Source organism: Mustela erminea, chromosome X (assembly GCF_009829155.1).
Source record: "Mustela erminea isolate mMusErm1 chromosome X, mMusErm1.Pri, whole genome shotgun sequence".
Taxonomy (NCBI): Eukaryota; Metazoa; Chordata; class Mammalia; order Carnivora; family Mustelidae; genus Mustela; species Mustela erminea.
This window is the reverse complement of record NC_045635.1, coordinates 30,238,262-30,244,643: the sequence shown is the minus strand read 5'-3', so window position 1 is coordinate 30,244,643 and position 6,382 is coordinate 30,238,262. Positions and strand designations below refer to the sequence as shown.

General features: G+C 38.4%; 1 pseudogene; it reads right to left on the bottom strand.

Annotated features, from left to right (window-relative positions):
• Window positions 1–272: 272 nt before the first annotated feature.
• Window positions 273–1,153, bottom strand: LOC116582646 (annotated as a pseudogene).
• Window positions 1,154–6,382: the final 5,229 nt, after the last annotated feature.

The following is a 6,382-nucleotide window of genomic DNA, read 5'->3' as shown; positions in this document are numbered from 1 at the left end:
CTATTAGGTTGATCCAAATGAAATGATCATTTTTATAGATAAAAATAATCAAATATCAGCAATTTTATATGATTCAAGCTCAAATTACCATTACAACTTCCTGTAAAAAAGAATTACCATCTACAATTTTCAGTGGAAGAATCTAAAGCCTAATTAATTTTCAAGGTTACTCAACTCATAAATTTTAGCCTTTTATTTCAATGTAGTCTTTTGACTTTAAATTCAATTGTCTTCTCTTACATTATAGCAGCATTATGAGATTCTTAGTGATAGATAAATGATTGTAACTATGACATGACTTTATATATAATACAGTCATAATTTTCTCTCTTTTTTTTAAAACAGGCTTTAATTCAATTTATTTTTCTTATTAAAAAACTCTGTGGTGGCCACATCTGGAACCTGTGTTCTCTGCAGAGAAACTCTGGTGTGAGTCTTTACAAGATGGTCAGTGAATTCCTAATAGGGTGACTTGGTGAACACAATCTCTTTCCAGAGGTCATAGGTGAGATAGCCACAGGTCTTGGAAATGACATCAAAAGTGGCCTTGGTGAGGCTGCCTAGGGTGGCAGTGCAGCCCCGGGGTGAGGTGTAGCAGGTGTCAATACCGGCTGTCATCAGCAGCTTCTTGGGCAGCGCCTCTGGGAGCAGGGAGAAGGCGCACCAGCACAGAGCCACAGAGGCCAGTCAGCCTTGCATGGTACAGTACAGGCTTGCCGATCTTGCTCAACCAGTAGCTTTGCCCCACAGGGACAACGGAAAGTTTGGCCAGGAGGATGGCCCCACAGATGGCAGTGGCTACCTCTTTGGAGCACTTAACATCCAGACCAGTGTGTTGATTGTAATCGCCCATGACAATAAATGCCCTGAACATGGTCTGCTGACCAGCACGAGTTTGCTTTTGCACAGGGATAACCTTCAAAACATCATCCTTGAGGGATGGTCTCCAGGAAAAAGCCAATGATCTCAGAGCCCTTGATGGGATGGGAGAAGAGACAGATCTCCTCCCAGTCATGCCCTTGATCAGGTGGCCCAGCTTGTCGATGCACTCCTTGTCCTTGGCCTTGCCTCTGAGAGCCCCACCCCCGACCATGGCCAGGACCAGGTCTGGGCTGCTGCTGCCTAATCCTCCAGCCTCCCATTCCAGGGCTCCAGGGCCCTCCAGGGCCCTCCAGGCCCTCCTGCAGCACCAGCGTCATCTGCTATTTGGTGTTTTCTCAGAGAAGAAGCTAATTACCCAGCTCTTTATCCTCATAAAACTCATGCCGTGCCAGTGAGTACAGGCATCTGAAACACCTGGTCTTTTGCCAACACTAACCCTGTAGCATTCCATCTCCTGGTTACTAGCTCCCAGAAATAGAAATGAAGTTGGTAGTAGCTAAATGCTATATTGGTACTCTCAGAAAAGCCATCTCAAAAGCATTTGAGAATTTATGAGTTATAGCTAAATATATTATTTCATGCTTATTTCACTTGTATGTTCCTAAACATGCTGGCTATGGTATTTTTTCGCATTTATTTCTTGTTTGTATATCTAATTATATTTTAGCCAGTTAAATAGATACATTCTGTATAAATACACATTTGGATTATTTTTACATATGTGCCTATTACATATTTAACATTAAACTATGCATCGCAGGGGCACCTAGGTGGCTCAGTTGGTTAAGCTCTGCCTTTCACTCGGGTTATGATCCCAGGGTGCTGGGATCCTGTCCCAGTAGACTCCCTACTCAGCAGGGAGTCTGCTTCTCCCTCTCCCTCTGCCTGCTGGTCCCCCTGCTTGGACTCTCTCTCTCTCTCTGTCAAGTAAATGAAAAAAATCTTAAAACAAACAAATGAAAAAAAACTATGCATCATGATGTTTTTAGAGATGCTCTGTGCACTGTCTTTTACATTGCCTCTACTCAACAAATTGCCTTAGATTAGTAAACAGACATAGAGTTACAATACAACTGATGTCCCTATACGTGGATTTGGATGAGTCAATTAAATGAACATCCAAATCAAATTATTCTTACATTTACAAATCATGTTTCATATAGCTCAGAAGGAGAGAATATTTGCAAGGAGCAATAAGCTATTAAAGCTCCTCATTATAATATATTGCTGCTGAATTAAGTTTCCTTATCTGTCAGTTAGTATGTTATTTATAACGAATCTAATTTCACTCCTTCCTTTCTACTCACACTAGGGTCAGGATCTCGCAAGGATTCTTCATTCTCTGAAAAACTGGTAATTTCAAGACCCCAGAATTCTGTTACTTAATGCTTTTTAAATTAAGTGATTGCACAGATTTATTTTGTTGGTGTTGTCAGATCAAGACAGACATATATTTATTACTGGTGTAAAGAGCCACAGTATCTTTTTTAAATTTTTTTATTTCTTTTCAGTGTAACAGAATTCATTGTTGATGCATCATACCCAGTGTTCCATGCGATACGTGCCCTCCATAATACCCACCACCTGGCTCCCCTAACCTCCCACCCCCCCCTTCAAAACCCTCAGATTGTTTTTCAGAGTCCATAGTCTCTCATGCTTCATCTCCCCGTCCAATTTCCCTCAACTCCCTTCTCCTCTCCATCTTCCCATGTCCTCCATGTTATTTGTTATGTTCCACAAATAAGTGAAACCATATGATAATTGACTCTCTCTGCTTGACTTATTTCACTCAGCATAATCTCTTCCAGTCCTGTCCATGTTGCTACAAAAGTTGGGTATTCATCCTTTCTGATGGAGGCATAATACTCCATAGTGTATATGGACCACATCTTCCTTATCCATTCGTCCATTGAAGGGCATCTTAGTTCTTTCCACAGTTTGGTGACCGTGGCCATTGCTGTTATAAACATTGGGGTACAGATGGCCCTTCTTTTCACTATATCTGTATCTTCGGGTAAATACCCAGTAGTGCAGTTGCAGAGTCAGAGGGAAGCTCTATTCTTAATTTCTTAAGGAATCTCCACACTATTCTCCAAAGTGGCTGCACCAACTTACATTCCCACCAACAGTGTAAGAAGGTTCCCCTTTCTCCACATCCTCTCCAACACACGTTGTTTCCTGTCTTGCTAATTCTGGCCATTCTATCTGGTGTAAGGTGGTATCTCAATGTGGTTTTAATTTGAATCTCCCTGATGGCTAGTGATGATGAACATTTTTTCATGTGTCTGATAGGTATTTGTATGTCTTCATTGGAGAAGTGTCTGTTCATGTCTTCTGCCCATTTTTTGACATGATTATCTGTTTTGTGTGTGTTGAGTTTAAGAAGTTCTTTGTAGATCCTGGATATCAACCTTTTGTCTGTACTGTCATTTGTGAATATCTTCTCAACAACAAAACCAATCAAAGGACAACTGATAGAATGGGACAAGATATTCACAAATGACCTAACAGATAAAGGGCTAGTATCCTAAATCTATAAAGAACCTATTAAACTCAACACCCAAAGAACAAATAATATAATTAAGAAAAGGGCAGAAGACATGAACAAACATTTCTGCAAAGAAGACATCCAAATGGCCAATAAACACATGAAAAAGTGCTCAACGTCACTCGGCATTAGGGAAATACAAATCAAAACCACGACGAAATATCACCTCACACCAGTCAGAATGACTAAAATTAACAAGTCAGGAAATGACAGATGTTGGTGAGGATGTGGATAAAGGGGAACCCTCCTACACTGTTGGTGGGAATGCAAGCTGGTGCAGCCACTCTGGAAAACAGCATGGAGGTTCCTCAAAAAGCTGAAAATAGAGCTACCCTACGACCCAGCAATCGCATTATTGGGTATTTACCCTAGAGATACAAATGTAGTGATCCGAAGGGGCACATGCACCCAAATATTTATAGCAGCAATGTCCACAATAGCAAAACTATGAAAGAGCAAAGAAGCCTCACACTTCTTAAGCATCCTGTTTTCTGCAGGGGGCCCGAAAAATGTGTGTGCATGGAACACCTGCCATATGCCATCTAAAGGAAGTATGAGGAGAAGGGGACACATCACAGTGTCTATAGTTGATTCTTATTTCTGCCTTGTACTAGTTGGGTGACTATAGGAAAGATATTTAAGCTCTATATTCTCTAATATTTGAATAAGCTGTAACACACAGTGTTAAATGGCATCATATGAGATCTTGTGTACACTTAAGTGCCACGCAGTAGTTGGACAAGCTATGAGCTGCAGAATCCAGAGTCATCTGAGAAATAGAGGCTGATACATCTAGTAAAGGAGAAAATGTAAAACAGCCCACACAGCCTCTAAAGCTGAGGAATTTACCCATCAAATCTTTCAGTTATGGTACTTTATTTTAGGGGGATTCTTTTTTTGCATATTATAATTACCACAGATTATTTTGATTTGAGAGTGTAGACTGCAGTGTTTTTTAAATTTCTCTTTTACTGTGATACAGCAAGAAATGCATTTTTATTTTAGATCATTATATACATGCTGCATACATATATACACATCTGAAAGAAAAGTTTCATGAACTGTTGCTTACCTGCATTGCTGCCTAATATTTTCTACTCTGCCTTGTTCTACTATAATTTTTAAAATTTTTTTTTAAAAAATGGTGATCAGTATCCCAGTAGCAATGTGTCACAACATATGTTTTAAAATACTTTGAAGTACGACAGATCAGAATTTAAATCCCAAATCATCCACTTACTAGCGCAGTGACTGTGAACAAATTAAATTCTCAGATTCATTTGTAGAATAAGAGTTATAATAGGAATAAACCTTATCTCATAGAGACACGGTGAGGATTATATCAGATAATTAATATAAAGCACAAACTATAGTATATGCTCATTATTTGGGGGTTTCAAATCACTACCTTTAATTGCATTAGAGATAAAGTTTTAAAAATGTATCTGACTGTATTCTATCAAATTCAGAAAGGTCAGATAATAATCTGGACATTTCAGATCTCAAATTTCTTACTCCCTTGACTATGTCATATATAGAGAAATCAAATATTATTTTAGGAGATTTAATATCCCTGAAGACACCAACTTAATATCTAAACACCACTGTCCTAGTTTGGTGGGAAAGGGCATGAATGCTTTGGAAGCAGCATTCTGGAACTTGACAAGTGCCTCACTGCACAAAGCCATTGAGGACACTGGCCTGGTATAATTTAACTTTGTTCCTGAAAGCTCTAAATCCAGGCCAACATTTGTAAACACTATTGCACGATTGATTGCAATGTCACTCTGGTCTCTCTTCTCCCTCCTTACCCTCCTTCATTTCCCAGCATGACTCAAAGTTTAAATTTATCTGAACCTTCCAAGTGTGTCTAAGAAAAGTTTATCATTGTTAGTCACTTCACCTCCCTGGGCTTAGAATACTTGGTGAAACCCAAATGTCTTATTTCATACCAGAACTCTCCCCGTTCACTACTGGTGCGAGAAGCAGAAATTCAACTTAATTTAATTTGTATTTTCTCCCTAATTTAGTAATGCAAATTATTATTTTCTGCCTTGTAGATGCTACAATGCACAATGCAACTGAGACCCTGTTGGCTAGTAACCCAGTTAAGTGAATCGGTGGAAATGTTTACAGGGAAGCAAATGACATGCTTACTTAAAATTCATTTCTCTTTAATGACAAGAAAATTTAATTTCAAATTGCAATCTACAGGTGTTTGCTAACAGACCTTTCCAGCCATTAGGTCATTTCTTATCACCCACCCTCTTTTGCCATGCCTTATAAATACTGTTGACAATGGGTTTCAAAACATTTTGCTGGTATGTTATATTTCTAAGTCCTATAGATTGCTTATCATGTCCTCTTGATATCATCTGAAACAATGTGTTTTTAATGAGGAAACTGGATGATTACTTAATTGCAGTGTTTCTGTTTCCACTGTACATGCTACTGAATAGAAATGAGAGTAATATAGTCTCCTACATAAAATTCCATAGCTAAGCTAGAAGTGTGATTTTCATATCTCACTCATCAGGTGACTATAAACCAAAATAATCCTCCATCTGAATGGAAATATTTCATGCCTGGTTTCTGATGGAAAGAGAAGCTTATTTTGATCCAACCTATTTCAGTTGCTTTTCCATTAAAAAATCCTTAAAAATATTTTTGTGACCTGTAAAATGTTCAGGTAGCCTTAAAGATGAAATAAATTTAAACTAGCAGGAAATCTTATTAATAAAATCACTTAAGTGTTCTGTGTTTAATCACAAGACCTTTGGAAAAAATCTCACTGTGGAATGAGATACACTCAGATTTCAATGAGAGAAATTTTAGGATTTGATATCTTGATAAATTGAACCTCAGGAAAAATATGGGAAAGGTTTATTATTCACAAAGTAGTGTCTTCATTATGTGTAGGCAGTCTGTATTTTTTATTATTTTATTGCATCT